Source organism: Cupressus sempervirens, chromosome 10 (genome assembly GCF_028749045.1).
Source record: "Cupressus sempervirens isolate cs-2001-9-10 chromosome 10, ASM2874904v1, whole genome shotgun sequence".
NCBI lineage: Eukaryota > Viridiplantae > Streptophyta > Pinopsida > Cupressales > Cupressaceae > Cupressus > Cupressus sempervirens.
In genome coordinates, this window is record NC_143127.1 from 443,822,465 (window position 1) to 443,840,215 (window position 17,751).

Below are 17,751 nucleotides of genomic sequence, written 5' to 3' on the forward strand. Positions count from 1 at the left end.
GATGTCATCGAACAATGGTCTTGGGAATTAAATTGCATGATAAATAATTGAGGATTGGCACTGGTGATGTTTTTGAACTGAAGGTAGTAAATTGAGAGTGGTGTAGTGGATTGAGTCTAATTTGGACAAAATACATGCACCAGTATTTCCATACACATGGTTAGAGAATGAGCAACACATTGAATGAAGACTTTTGCTATTGCTATATCATTCTTGTTAGTATTCAAAGTTTAGTAAATGCGTATGTGGAGGAAAGTTGGGTAGTGTACGAGTTAATGGTAGTACAAAGAAGAGCTGATACCTCATTACTAAAGTTACACCCTTTATACTAGTGACCAACATTGTTTTGGAGATTTTGTGTGATCATGCATGCAAATTGGTCATTCACATTGGATATGCAAGTTATTGTAGTTCGTATAAATCCTTCAATTGGGATGTCAAATTGAATAGAATAAAAATTAGTGCATACTACAAACAATGGCTCAAAAATCAAAGGAATATTGACATCAAACAAATTAGTCATTGAAACCAAATGGTCACAGTAAAATCCATGTGAAAAATGATGAACCTTGGCTTGGATTGGCATGTGATAATCAATGAAAAGTGATCATATTAATTGACTGCAAGCTTCATAAAATTATAGAATAAGTTAATCATGTGACTCAAGTGTCACTTGGCATGTACTCCACCAAGAATAAAAGTCATCAAATGAGAAGATTACTATTGGAAGAATTGAATTATCCAAAAGCACTATAGATTGATGTGGTGTTCAATGCCTAGTATGATCAGGGTCCAACTTCACCAGGGAGGTGACAAATTTGAATTGTCATTGTGAATGGAAAATAATTAATAAATGCATGTAATTTACCTAAGAAGACACTACACATGGTTATCATTAAAATAGAGGAAGAGGGAGATTGATATTAGGAGGGAGACCTCACACTTCAATCAACCTTCAACAAAGGAGTGGGAGAAATTTGATAAAGAAAAGACCATGGAAGAGGGTCCTGTTAAAGAGTTATTGAGATAATCCTCACTGTAAGGCATCATTATTGTGTCCTTGAGGACTAAGTCGAGACATCTCTTGAGGAGAAAGAATTTTTTAATTTTTTCAGTGGCATAAGAGTAAGAATTTTACATTGTAGGGGGAAATATAATAAACAATGTTTCATTCCCACTCGAACCATCCTTAGTGAGGAGTTGATTCAAAAGAGGATCTAAGAAGACATTTTTAGATATGGACCTTCATGTATCAAGGATGTGTAGATATGTATTTATTATCCTTCAATATTACACTTATCTACTCATTGTAGTCTCTCTCTTATTTGTACTTCTGTATCTACTATAGAGAGTCATTTGCCTTAATTTTTCCTTTGTCTTTGAGGATGCCCTTGTAGGAAAGAAGATTGGAACATTAGGCATGCTAACAAATATTGTGCAGACTCAATCTTATGATATTAGCTCCAAAGAAGCTGTGATTTAGGATTTATGAATCATCTAATGATTAGGTTGGATAATGTGAATTTCTTGAAGCAAATACCCTTGATGATTGAAATTATGAGAGGGAGTCTAATAGTTCATTAGAGACAACCTTGGAGAAAGAGAGGGAATAGAAAAAAAAATGCTTCAATCAAACTTTTGATGATATTGGTTCAGAAGGAGTAGACCTTGTTGATGGATTCAACACTAGTCAGAAACTATATCAACTAAAGGACTATGATTCATGGGATAAAATCTCATGTATGTAGGGTGGAAGGTTTTATGCTATTAGGATACCCATTGAACTAGGGTAGCATGACATGACTTGCTTCCAAGAGGTTAGAAGGATGATAACAGATTCAAAGGAAGTTTGACACTTCATCAGAAAGAACCTTGTGCTAAGAGGTCAAAAAATTTGATATCAAACTAAGAGGGAGAAACCTTATTCTTTGATATGTTTATGGTGAATCTTGTGACAACAACACATGATAGTATTCGTGGAGACTTCATGTGAACTTTTGATGTCATTCATTTATGAGCCTATCCCTTGTGTACATCATGAAGAAGTGATGACTTCTAAATGATTATCACTTGTATAGGAGAAGTTGTTGTAAAGTGACGTCCTTACAATGACTTGTAGCATGATTCACATTGTGAAATTGTTTCATGTAAAGGCTTTATCTTATAAATCAAAAACTAGGTGTTTGATATCATTAATTTGATTATCTACAAGTTGCTTGTATAGATATATTTTCAGTACTTGGTGAATATCTTGCCTTGATATTTTGATAGGCCAATACCACACTAAGTACTTGGTGATCATCATTCAATTGATGTTTCTAATAGGTCATTACTCTTGAGAGCTTAGAATATCATATTGTTGATATTCTGATAGGCCAATGCTCATGTTACCAAATATGATATCAAATAGTAATTGGTGAATATCATATGTTGATCTTCTGATAGACCAATACTTACTTGATATCATATACTAGAAATCTTCTAATCAAAGATTTCCTATATGTATTATTTTTGAAATATTACCTATGGTGTAATATCTATGTGTTTTATCCTTCTTCATCAAGAGGGAGTGTTAATGTTATAATTCTGTTGGATAAATTATATTATATATATGAGATATAATATATGACAAATATTATAATTAACTTATATTAAGAGTGATACACACACACACACACACACACACACACACACACACACACACACGTATATATGTATATATATATTCATATATAGATATATATATACATATATACATATATGTATAGATATACGTGTACACACACACATATCTATACACACACACACACATATACATATATACATATCTATATATACATATGTATATGTATACATATATATATATATGTGTGTGTGTGTGTGTGTGTGTGTGTGTGTGTGTGTGTGTGTATACATATGTATAAATATATATATATATATATATATATGTATGTATATATATATATATATATATATGTATATATATATATATATATATGTATACATATATATATATATATACATATATGTATACATCTACATATATGTATATATGTATATATGTATATATGTATATGTATATATATACATATATATACATATATATACATATTCATATGCATATATACATATATACATATATGTATATATGTATATATATACATATATGTATATATGTATATATATACATATATGTATATATGTATATGTATACATATATACATATATGTATATATGTATATATATACATATACATATACATATATATGTATATATATACATATACATATACATATATATATATCTATACATATGTATATACACATATATACATATGTATATATGTATATACACATATATACATATGTATATACACATATATACATATGTATATATGTATATATATAGATATATACATATACATATATACATATATACATATATGTATACATGTGTGTGTGTGTGTACACACACACACATATCTATCTTTTATTATATAACCATTATAATATGTTAAGGATATATTAATTGTGTTATAACTATAACTAATCTAAGTTAATATGTTAAAAAGATATGCTTCTTTATTTAACATATACATTCATTCATATAGTAACTTGGAAAACACATAAATATCTACAAGTGCTATTACAAGTTACAAATTCTATTTCACTAACATAATCTTTGGAAGTAAATGTTATATTAAGAGGGATGATGATATTGAAAAGTTTGATTCTAGAAGTGATGAAGGAATTTTTCTTGGTTATTCATCAAAGAGTAAAGCATATAGATGTTTTAACCAGAGATTGAAGAATATTGTTGAAAGTGCTAATGTGAGAATATATGAGAAGTTCAGAATTCAAGAAAGGATTCTTGGCTATGATTTTGATGGAAAGACTACTCAAAGGACTAAAAATCAAAATGTTGAGTAGGAATTATTTTATGAAACTGACACAGATTTACCAATTGAATTATAAAGAGAAGAATCTAGAGGAGAAATAAAAATTGAGCAAGTGACACCTAACATAAATGTGGCAAAGAATCACCCTGTTGAATAGATCATTAGAAGTGTGAACAAAGGATTTATGAAAAGAAACAAGGTTAGTGAAGAATTGTGTTCAATTTCTCAAGTTGAACCTAAGAATATTGACGAAGCTTATAAAGATGACTTTTGGATAAAAGATATGGAAGCTTGTAAAGATGGTTTTTGACTATGGTCATTGGGCACATCTTAGTACTAGGATAGGGTAGGTATGTTCTTAGGATTCTAAACATGTTCTAGGTCACTAGGACACTAGAGGAAGGTCCTAGTATGGTTATAGTGCACATTTTGCATAAATTTCAAAAAGTTGCACTTTACAACAAAAGTTGCTTGACAACTTTTGCAAAAAGTTGACAACTTTTACATAATTGCCTCCCAATGGTCAAAACCTTTGAAAATGAGTTAGATTAGTTGGAAAAGTTATTCATATATATCTTTTAGGTAGATGGAATATATAGAATGTAATTTTCATTTGAGAATCAATAAAAACTCTCATTTTTCCTTGTAATTGTGCTGCAACACGTGTGTGTACGGATTGGTATAGATTGGCATAAGAAAATGAATGATTGGACCAACATCTAGGATGTTATAGAAAGACATTTCAATTGGTTTAAAGGTCTTAAGTGGTCCGAGTCAAAAGATATTCAAACATCTTTCTCAGGTCCACCAAAACCCTTGTTTCATTGGTAGCTTTTGGCAAAAATGCCCTAACTTGGTTTTCCATCATGGGAATTTCATGCCACTCCAAAAAATTCAAGTTAGGTTGGTGTAATATATGATTTTAGAAGGATGGGATATGGGGATTGAGTTTCCTATTTTTGCAACCCATCCCTAGACCAAACATCTCTATGTGTTTGGTTCAGGACAACAAACATTGAAGTGTTAGAGGCACTTTGGGGATGGATAAAACATGTCTAATGGTGGATTGTGATCTCTTATAGATCCCTCTAAGTATCTTAGTTTGTTTTTAAGCTTGGACTCTATCTTGGTGTATACTTCCTTCACAAGCCTAACTAATTAGGCCTATTAGGACTATTTGCTGCATTTTGGGTTTGGTGATCATCTAACTATTTGGGTAGGACTAACAGTGGCTACTAGGCCTAAAAGCAAAAATTTTTGTTTGGGATATTAGGCATAGGATAGATTGTCTTAATCCATAATTTTGAGATTATTAGATTTTTAGGAACCTTTCCATTCCCCTTCTAACACATAGGCTCCCATTCCAAGCAAATTCCAAGTATTTGGTAGTATTTTGCTAAAGACCAAGTTGTACTCTTTGGAGTTCCTAGTTCATGTTTTTTTACAAGTTTTTTCAAAGGCGTAAAGCTCTCTCTCAAGCCCATTCTAGGGTATACTAGAAGATACAAGGCCACACCACATCGAAGTTGCCTAACAAAGGGAGAGCTCTATATCAAGTGGTATTAGAGCAACCTAAGATCCCTTAGGGTAAAGACATACTAACACCATGTAAGTAGAAGATGAAGGAGGGTTGTCTACAAAGATGACCAATGTAGAGATAGTGAAATACCTTAGAGAGAACAAAGGAACAAGGAAATGAGTTAATGAGGCAAGAGATAGACATGCTTAAGGAAGAGTTTCGTAATAGAAGTGGTGAAAACTCTAAAGAAGTTAGACAAGGGAATGATGAAGAACCCCTTGAGTAGGAGGAAGAAGAATGGCCTATTGATTAGAGGCTACTTGTGAAGACTCTAAAATCTATGGAGAGGAGAAACATTGATGCTAAGCTTGATTTTCCCACATACAATGGGAAGATGGACCTAGATGCTGTAATGGATTGGGTAGATGCTTGAACTATTTTCTTTGATTGTGAAGACATCCTTGAGAACCAGAGTGTGAAGATTTCCAAGTCTAGGCTCAAAGGCTCTACACTCACATGGTGGAACTTCACTCAAGACAACATGGTGAAGAACAAAAAAAATCTAGTCACTACTTGGAAGAAGATGTTGGCCCTACTTAGAGAGACTTATGTCCCTAAGGACTATGAAGTCCAACTTCATAAATAGAGAATGAGTTTGAGACAAAAAGAGATGGATATCTCTACCTACACTGAAGAATTTCAAAATTTGGTAATGAAATCTAAGCTTGTTGAACCTAAAAGTGTGAAACTTGCTAAATATATGTAAGGACTAAGGATTACCATTCAAGATGATTTAGTCTGACAAGTCCTACCACAGTAAATCAATGCTACCAATGACACTCAAGGTTGAAGAAAAGTTCAAGAGAAGGAATGAATAAAGTAGTAGAAATAAAGGGAAGAATGAGAGAGGAAAAGGAAACTATGGAGGAAGAGAAACACAAAACAATAGGCCACAAGGAGATTCCAATAAGGAGAACACCCAAGGAGAACATAGTTCAAGAGGTGGATATAGAGGAAGGAGAGGTAATTGTGGAATAAATAATGGGTAGATCAAATGCTACAATTGCAACTAGATAGGTCACTCTACTAACAAGTGTCTTGAGAAGTAGAATAACTAAGGAGAGAAAAGAACAAATCTTGTGCAAGAAGATGATGATGAAAGTGTAAGAGACTATAGTGGTGAAGAAGGGGCTACTCCCATGATGAAAAGGACCTCGATCTAAAAACCTACACCACTAGAGCCTCCTCAAAGAAAGAATCTTTTTAGAACCAATTGCAAGAGCCATGGTAAGGTATGCAAAGTGTTAATTAATTTTGGTTCTACTGAAAATCTTGTATCTAGAGAAATGGTAGATAAACTAAAGTTGGAGAAAGTACCCCACCCAAATCCCTCCCATGTATCTTGGTTGACAAAAGGACAAAAAACCCTTATAAATGAATAGGCTTGGGTAGATTTTTCAATCAAAGACTACAAGGATAGAGTCCTTTGTGATGTTGTAGACATGGATGCCTACCACCTTTTGCTAGGGTGTCCATGGTAATATGACCTAAAATACAAGCATGATGGTGTCACTAACAAGTATCAAATCAATCAAGGTGGCCATAAGTATAAATTACTCCCTCTCCCTAACCCCCACCAAGAGAAACCTAAGGAACGGTTAGTCATCATGGTAGGAGAACAAGAAAAATTAAACATTATCCAAGATTCTAAGATAGGGTATGCCCTAGTCCTCAAACCTAAGATGAAAGCAGTCTTCAAAGAAGTTACCAAGGAAGTAGATGTCTACTATAGAAGTATAAGGGAATACTTCTAGGGGATACACCAGATGAATTGCCACCATTAAGGGACATCTCTCACCAAATAGACTTCATACCAGGTGCTTCTCTCCCCAATGAAACTGCTTACAAAATCAGTCCTAATCATAATGCAGAGGTTTCTAGACAAATCAATGATTTGTTGGAAAAAGGAATCATACAAAAGAGTCTCATGCCTTGTGCAGTCCCTAATGTTTTGGCCCATAAAAAGCATGGAGAATGGAGACTATGCATTGACTCTAGCCCAATAAATAAAATAACAATAAAGTATAGGTTCCCTATACCCAGAATTGAAGATCTATTAGACCAACTTGGAGGAGCATGCTACTTTTCAAAGATAGACCTTAAATCAGGCTATCATCAGATAAGAATAATGCCTAGAGATGAATAGAAAAAAAAAACATTTAAAACCATTGAAGGTTTGTATGAATGGCTTGTAATGTCATTTGGTCTTAACAATGTCCCTAGCACCTTCGTGAGGCTAATGAATGAAGTGCTTCATGACTTCATAGACAAGTTTGTAGTGGTCTACCTAGATGACATATTGATCTTCAATAGCACCAAGGAAGAACATATGAAACATTTGGAATAAGTCCTCAAAAGGCTACACGAGAAGAAACTAGAAGTCAATCTAGAAAAATGTGCATATATGCAAACATAGTTGACATTTCTGGGTTTTGTCATCTCAAAGGGCACTTTGAAAATGGATCTTGAAAAGGTAGAGGTAGGGGAAGTTAGGAGATCCCATGGATTGGAAACATTTTATTAAAAAAATTCAAGAATTTCAATTACATTTGTTCACCTATACTTGATACCATCAAAGGTGGTAAGAAGATAAAATTTCAATGGACTACACAAGTAGATGAAGATTTTGAATATTTTAAGGGAAGAGTAGCACAACATCCCATCTTGGCCCTACCTACCTTCAAAAAGTTGTTCACTATGGAGACTAATGCTAGCAACCTAGCCATGGGTGCAGTCCTTAATCAAGAGGAAAAACTAGTGGCCTTCTTCTTTGGAAAACTTAATGATGCCAAGAAGAAGTATAGTACCTATGACCTAGAACTATATGCTATGGTTCAGGCTCTCAAGAAATAGAGGCACTACTTGCTTCATAAAGAATTCATTATCTATATAGACAATCATGCACTAAGCTTCCTCACCAACCAAGACAAGTTAAGTTGCAGGCATATGAAATGGGTTGAACAACTCCAATCCTTCACATTCTCTATAAAACACAAGAAAGGCACTACAAATAGGGTAGCAAATGCCCTTAGTAGGAGAGTCACTTTGGTTGAAGAAGTGTAGTTACAAAGTATGGGAATTGATGCCCTCAAAAACCTATACAAAGATGATCCAGATTTTGGTGACATCCATTAGATTTGCTCTACTTTATTTGATGCCTATAACACTATATATTTTTTGGTAAACAAATTTGTTCTTTTAGATTGTTACTCTTTAATGCCCAATTTGGAACAATATCTGATCACAAATAGTTGGAAAGCTCTTTGTGGATGTATTAGCTTTCCTATGAATTGGTAGGTATAGCTCCCTAAAATAAATTTGCAATGAATTTTGTTTTCTTCCTAAACTACTTTGGGGTATGTTCTTAACTAGAGAACAATAGAGGGATAACTGAGCTAGACCTAAATAAAATCCAACTCAAGCAGATAAAAACTTCTCAACACTAGAACAGATTCATGTACCCACACATCTTATGAATCCATAAATCTTATCTGCATAATTAGCTGATGTTAAAATAAGCAAATTCAGACCTAAACTATACTAATAAATTGGAAATACTAATAGAATCTCTTCATTGAATTAATTGTAACAATACTTATCACATTCATCTGTTGCCTTGAAACAAGGGAGGTGAAACTCTGTTCTTCCCTTATTCCAATTCAAAATGAAAGAGAAAGCGTAAACTAAATATAATAGTAACTAGAATAGAAAATGATTGACATAAAATACCATTTAATTGTCTCTGCAACAAACAGTACTTCACACCAAATTTTTTTGCCAACCTTTCATTAATCTTTTCAATTCAAACATATAGAGTTTTGAGATGATTGCTACAAAGGAAGCTTAATTAGTTCATCTTCTGAGGGTGACAAATGGAAAGGTGCTAGTTTGTCATATTAAAAAATTACAAAAGAAAACAAAAAGAGGGTATAGTATGAATCATTTAGATTTCTTCCCCTTTTTTGTTTTCGCTTTATGTGACTTGGCAAAAACCATTATTGGGATCAACTCTTCATGATTAGGCATGTGTATATTGGTGAATCTCAAAAACCATTTTGCGTATTCCATTTCCAACTCTTTTACGACATTCAACTGATCTGGCAACTCTTTTGCGATCACATGTATCCATCCATTGAGTGCCTAGAGTTCTGCAGTTTTGTTCTAGCTACTGGAAGCTACTATGGACAAATTATCTAAAAAAGTAGAGGAATTACTTTTCATCACTTCTATTCTGATGAGGTCCTTTCCTTGACCACTATATTGAGAGTCAGTGTGTAACCCTCTCATCAGCTCAAATCCTCTATCTTGAGTCTTCTTTATTTTGCCCAATGTCTCCTTGAGCCCTTTCCCAACTTCTTGGATCATTTCTATTTTGAACTGCATACTTTGGAACCATTCAAACAAAGGTTCATTCCCTTTCTTTAGAATCTTGGCTTCGACTGCTTCTTTGGCTTTCATCTGCATGATCATCTTTAGGAGAGAGGCATTCATCACACTTGACTCTTTCTCTGGCCAGAGTGTTACTGTTAGATAATATGTTATCCTTTTCTATTTCCAATTTGAGGATAAAATTTCCAATTTGATCTATGAGAGAAACTCCTTTTTATTTGAGTCTCTCAATCCACTCTCTACCAATCTGGCCATATTGCCTATCTTCTTGGAGCTGGGAAATGAGAGCTTGCACTTCGACTACACTAGGAGTTTGAGTCATAGACATACAATAAATAGTTGCTAGTGGAGTGACTAGCTACCTAATAAACTTATTCAACTCTTCTATTTCTGCCTTCATCTTGATCTTGGACAATTTGAGACCCTCTAATTGTCCTTCTATCACTTCATTGCTCGATCTCCACAAACCAACCTTTGTGTCATGCCTGGCTTCCCCGAGTTTGATTGAATGCAAAGTAAAATAATTAGGAGTCATATCCTCAATTCTCCCTCCTTTGTTCAGCTTTGATATCTCCATTTTTAGTTGCCCTATTTTTGGATCTTGTCCAAGCATGGACAAAGTATTTTGCTTCTTAACCTTTGCCAATCCAGTCCTGGAATGAACTACGAGGGATACAGTGTCTTTTGTAGAAACACCCTCATCCTTTCTCTTTCTTTTCCTTTCCAAAGTATCTTCTAGCCAAGAATCAGTTCCTATCACCTTGGAAGCTATTCTAAGTGATTCAATGCTGAACATCTTCTTTTTCACTAGAGTCATGGCTATAGTGGTTGAAGAGAAAGGATTTTTTGAGTCCTTGGAGATGAGTTTGGAAGAAGCCTTGCCCTTCTCCATCTCTGAAGTCTTCCTTGTCTCTTCATCTGATTTAGTTGACTCACTGGTGCTACTTTCTCCATCCCCTAAGTCTACTATCTGTATGGGAGAGCCACCTGGTCTGAATAGGGAAGCACTTGCTAATGGCACGGGGCTATGATGAGGGGATGGGATTGGAGTGGTACGTAGAGAAGAAATAGGGGTAGTGTGAGGAGATGGAATGAGAGTAGTATGTGGGGAAGGTACTAAAGAAGGAGCATTTCCCTTTGGTTCTTTTACTTTCTTCTCTTCAGTGCCAGTTTGGGTTCCTATAACTGGCAAGGATCCATCATGACATGTTGGGGCTATAGGAACATTCTTGTCTGGGGGTTGATCATCTCCACCCATAGGTTGAGCTGGTCCTTAGGTGGAAGCTATGGTCACACCCACTATGATAGTCTAAGATGAGGTAGGCGTTGCAACTATTGGAGAGGCTTGAGTGGTTACATCCTTACTCCAGCTCTTTCTGGCTATTCACTCAACCCACTTCCCAATTCTTTTGATTATCCTTGCCATCATAATATTGAGACTCTCCTCCACATCCACATATGGCTTAGAACTGATAGGAATTCCTCTTAATTTAGTGAGATATTTATTGCTATACATATTTTGACCATCATCCTCTAATCCCTCTACGTTGAGATCAACGCCATATGCCTTTATTTGTTCCACCATGAGTCTGGAAAATGCATGATCATGACTCTCCAACTCATCTCTATAATCTGCCCAATAATCCTCCAGAGTGGTGACATGTTTGATCACTCTCCCAATCTGAAGCACCTCCCTTGCATATCCATTTGGGTCAAACATGGGCCTCATAACATCATTTTTCTCCAATTTGTACTTACTCTTGAATGCCTTGAGCATTTTTTAAGCATTAGACCGAGAATCACAACTGTAAGCCCCAACCTTCATGGGGAACTCATATCCCTTCTTCCTTAGACTGGCGCTCAACATGTTCACTTGGAGAGATTGTCTTATGATCTCTATGAGCATGATCATGTCGCTTGGGTATCTAGGAAGCTTCAGAGGAAATCCGTCGAAAGCTGCAAGATGCAAATATGAGAAGGATGAGAATTGAATGAAGTAGCTTCCAAATTGACTGATGGCTGCCATTGCTTCTAGACTAAAACTCCTCTCCAAGAATCCTTGTAGCTCCCTGCAAATCCTCATTGTAAAAGTGTCATTAACCCTGACATACTTTGCATAACTATTCTATAACTGCAAGCATGGATAAAATTCATAACTTTTTACATCATCAGGAAAATCCTCTATTCTGGGAAGGCAAAACCACAATTGCAAAGAAGCCAGCATATAAATTAGGAAAGAGGACATGTAGAGATATTGTAGAACTTTGCAGCACTCAAAGCTCTGGATAGATGTTCACTCACCTCATATGCCCAATCAACATAATGTGTGTCTGAACAGATGATTTGCACTAAAAAGAAATATTGTTCTATGAAATTGAGTGCTTCTACCTCACCTTTCAACTTATGTAAAAGAACTAGGATGTCCACAATTTTGGGCTTAAGATCAGTGCCAAAAAGAGTCTTAGGAACCTTACTCTTAGGTCCTCATGGTTTTTGGAACCAAGACCTCATGATTTCTTTCTGCCACACCATCTTCTTCAAGGAGAACTCGGACATGGCTCCTCCCATGGTCAATTCAAAAAATTCTTCCTGTTATGGAATCTAGAGGTAGTTAACTACAGTTTACTAGTCAATTGAGATTAAAAATATATGATCTAGCAACATAATTTGTTTAGTATCCAGATTGTAATGGTTAATGCATTCAATGATTAGCTTGGGGGCTTGAATTGCTACTGGGAACTCGGTTGCTTCCACTAGCTTGCTTCCTCAGAGTTCCTCTATTATTGGGTGGATTGACTCCATCCTCAACCTTCTTTGGAAATCTTGCATGTCGAAGAAATGGAGTGAAGTATTTGTAACATTTTGCAATGTCAACTTAATCCCACTCAGTCCATCAAAACTAGTGAATCTTATGGCCATCTTAATTGAGATAGAGATGAACTGTAAATCTTAAAATTGAAAATAGTATAAAGAGTAGAGCTTTGCAGCTATGAGGATTTTGAAATCACTGTTCAATTCAATAGCATAACAATTCAAATAAGAAAGCGGTAGTTTGAAAATCCATTATGTTCATCTCTATATAGAAACCCCAATCCACCCATTAATCTTCAAGATCCGCGCCACACAAATGAATTAAAGGATAAATATATTAGATCAGTAATTGTAGGGGTTTCTAAAAAAATTTTGCATGTCATTTCACTATTCTCATTGGCCCAATGGTTACTTTCCTTTATTAGAAACTTACTTTCCTATTTTTCACCAAGTTGCGAAGAATTAAGAACAGAGTACCTCGTGGGGAAAAATCTACCCATCCAGATTTTACTCAAGATCCCTTCCCAAATGTGATCAAATAGTTTCCATTATCCTTTTTAAACATCTTGTGATTGATCTATGAGCCCAACATGCTTGCAGAAGTGATTTTTGAATGGATGCGAAAAATCGTTTCAAAGGGTTGAAAACCTGCCGTGGAGAAGACAACTTCTATTTTTTTGCCCTTTTTCTTCTTTTCACTTAGTCTTTTAAGTTAATATGTCTCTAGACTTTGGAAAGTCTCAAAAGAGCTACAAAAATGAAAAAAAGGAAACCACTTACTTTCTTTTCTCTCTTACAAATGGCTTTGTCAAAAAACTGACTTCCTAGGTCAAAAACTCGTAGTGGAGAAGCTGCTTTAGAATTTTTTGCCAGATGCTATTATGTTCATTATGATGATTTATGAGTCATTCTCAAGGTAGAATACTACAACATAGGAACAATCCATCCATAAAACAACTAATTTCCTCCTTTTTCTAGCTTGTATTCCTCTTTTGTTGACCTCTGTGGAAAATCACCCTCATAGTTCGAAATTCTACCAAAGAGAAGCCGATGCTAGGTTTTTTGCTAAGCTCATTTTATTTATGTGTAAACTATAATAAGTCATGAGAAGGTCCATTCTTGGAAATGATTTTGTGAAGACCGTGATACAAACTAAGAATCTCCATCGAAAAGGATCTTAGATTACCCACAAAAATCATGACAACAAGGGGAAACCCACCTGGTTATGTAATGCGGGAGAAGGAGGAAGATGAAAATCCAATGGAGAGACTTTTCACTTGGGGAAAAGAAACAAACTTGGACATACCTAAACCTAATTGAGACACAAGACCATTTTCCACTTTGGATAATGGGTACAGGGTGAAAAGTGGGGCAACAATATTCTGAATATTTGTTACAGAATGGGCTTTTGTTTAGAGGAGATCAACTTTATATTCCAAGATGCTACATGAGGGAAAATCTGATCAAAGAAAAGAATTGTGGCACATTAAGAGATCACTTTGGGATTGATAAGAAACTAGAACTCCTAAGAAGAAACTACCATTGGCCTAAACTACCCACTGATGTTAGAAAATTTATTGAGACATGCACTATTTTCCAAAGAGCTAAAGGATTTAGAACAAACCAAGGTCATTACTAGCCCTTACCAATTCCAACCAAGACATGGTATAGTGTGAGCATGGATTTTTTCTTGGGCCTCCCAAGAACTAGATAAGGTTTTGATAGCATTTTTGTTATAGTGGACAGATTCAACAAAATGACTCATTTTGTTCCTTGTAAGAGCTCTAATGATGCTTCACATATTGCTAACCTATTCTTTAAGGAAGTGGTTAGGATTCATGGATTACCAAAATCCATGATCTCAGAAAAAGATGTGAAATTCCAAGGTCATTTTTGGAGAACCCTGTGGAAAAAGTTGGGAACAAACCTCTCTTTCAATTTAGCCTATCATCCACAAAAAAATGGGCAATCTAAAGTGGTAAATAGGTCTTTAGGAAACCTTCTAAGGTGTCTAACCAAACAACATGGAAAAACTTGGGATGCTATCCTCCCTCAAGCAAAATTTTCCTTTAATGACTCAGTAAATAGGTCAATAGGGAAGACATTGTTCCAAGTAAACTATGGAGTTCATCCTAGAGGAGTCATAGAGTTAAGAGATTTACCTAATGACTTTAAAGTTAGTGCACAAGGTGAAGAACTATCCACATGGATCAAGAAAATTCATGATCAAGTCAAGCATACCCTGAATTAGAATACTGTAAGGTATAAGGAATAGACAGACAAGAAGAAAATGCAGGTTACTTTCAAAGAAGGAGATCAAATGTGGGCATATCTGAACAAAGCAAGGCTAACCAGGGGACACACCAAATTACATATGAGAAAGATTGGACCCTATCAGATATTGCACAAATTTGGGGGAAATGCATATGAAATCTCATTGCCCCCAACCAATTCAATTATCCTATTTTCATTATTTGTTATCTCACCCCATTCAAAGGTGATGCATGAACTAATGATTTAATGTGGGATGCTGATGATGTACATGAATAATGGATATAAGACTTGCCAACTAGTCAACTATCATAGTTATAGAAGATTCTAGATTACAAGGTGGTCAAACAAATAAGGAAGAAGGTCTACATAGATTACTTGGTTAAATGGAAGGGTATTCCTAATATAGATGCTACATGGATGAGTGAAGAATGCATTGCCAAACATGACACTTTTGTTTAACAACTACTCTCAAGTGGGACTTGAGTTTTTAAAACAAGGGAGTATGGTGTAGGAGCACCTATTCCTCCACTCTTCAAGGAATCCACTACAATAACCTCTTTATGAGTTTCACTCAAGGGAATTGATGCCTAAGAGTCCTATGTAACTATTAGAACTAGTTTTCCCTTTTCAAATAAGCCTACTTGTAAGGCCTAGTCACCATTGGTGTTCTATAAACCATGGATTTTTGACTATGGTCATTGGGAACATATTAGTCCTAGGATAAGATAGGTGTGTTCTTAGACTTCTAAATATGTTTTAGGTCCCTAGGACACTAGAGGAAGGTCCTAGTATGGTTATAGTGCACATTTTGCATAAATTGCAAAAAGTTGCACTTTACAACAAAAGTTGCTTAACAACTTTTACATAATTGCTTCCCAATGGTCACAACCTTTGAGAATCAATTGGATTAGTTGGGAAAGGTCTTCATATATCCCTTTCAGGTGGGTGGAAGATATAGAATGTAATTTGCATTTGAGAATCAATAAAAACTCTCATTTTTTCTTGTAATTGTGCTTTAACACATGTGTGTACAGACTAGTATAGATTGGTAGGAGGAAATGAATGAATAGAAAAGAATCTAGGATGTTCTATGAAGATGTTACAATTGGTTTGAAGGTCTGAAGTTGTATAAATCAAAAGATATTCAAACATCTTTGTCGGGTGCACCAAATCCCTTGTTTCATTGGCAATTTTTGGCAAAAATGCCCTAACTTTCTTTTCTATAGTGGGAATTTCATGCAACTCAAGAAAATTCAAGTTAGGTTGGTGTAATATAGGATTCCATAAGGATGGGAGATGGGGATTGAGTTTCCTATTTTTGCAACCTAGCCTTAGGCCAAACATCTCTATGTGTTTGGTTCAGGACAAAAAACATTGAAGTTTCAGAGGCACTTTGGAGATGGATAAAACATGTATGATGGTGGATTGTGATATCTTATAGATCCCTAAAAGTATCTTATTTTGTGGTTAAGCTTTGACTATAGCCTGGTTTGTACTTCCTTCACAAACCTAACCAATTAGGCATATTAGGACTATTTGGTGCATTTTAAGTTTGTTGATCATCTGACTATTTGGGAGTCTAAAACCTTGGGATCTAACGAAAATTACAAAAGGGTGTCTAGATATCAACTTTTTTTTCTAGGTCCTATGGAGAAGTTTCAAACCAAGTCCCTATTTTCTTTTTGGTAGGGCTAAAAGGAGCTACTAGGCCTAAAAGCCAGAATTGCTATTTGGGCTCTTGGGCATAGGATAGGCTATCTTAATCCATAATTTTGATATTATTAGATGTTAAATAACCTTTCCATTCCCCTTCTAACACATAGATTCCCATTCCAAGAAAATTCCAAGTATTTGGTAGTATTTTGCTAAGAGACCTAGTTGTATTCTTTGGAGTGCCTAGTTCATGTTTTGTTTGCAAGTTTATTCAAAGGTGTAGAGCCCTCTCTCAAGCCCATTCTTGGGTATACTATAAGATACAAGGCCAAACCACATTAAAGTTTCCTATCCAAGGGAGATCTTTGAATTAAAATGATTTGAAATGAGTATGATTGGAGAGATGAAATACTTCTTGGTATTGCATATTGTATAGAACAGAGATGGCATTTTCATATCATATGCTAAGTATCTTAAATATTTGTTGAAGACATTTGGATTGGAAAATTGTAAACTTGTTGGAATACCTATGGTAACTGGATGTAAGTTATCTAGTAAAGATGAATCCCCTAGTGAAGAATAAACAAAGTGCAAATCTATGATTGGTGGATTGTAGTATTTGACACATACTAGACTTGATATAGCTAATGCAGTTGGAATTGTGGAAAGATTTCAAGAAGATTCTAAAGAGACACACCTTGTAGTAGTAAAAATAATTTTAAGATACTTGAAAGGAACTCCTGATTATGGTCTATGGTATGAGAGATCACATGATTTTACATTGTGTGTGTACATTGATGTTGATTGGGTAGGGAGTGTACATGATAGAAAGATAACTTGTTGTGGAGAATTACTCTTGGGAGGAAGATTGGTTTCTTGGCTAAGAAAGAAACATGATTACATTTCATAGAGTACAAAAAAAGTAGAATATGTAGTAGCAACAAATAATTGTAATCAAATTATTTGGATGAAGCAGATGCTAAAAGATATTGTAATTGAGTTTAATGAGCATGTTATTATACATTGTGATAACACAAGTACAATAAGTATGTCAAAGAATCCAATTCTATATTCAAAGAAAAAGCACATTTCAATTAAGTATCACTTTTTGAGAGAGAAGGTAGTAGAGAAAGAGAACTAATTGGAA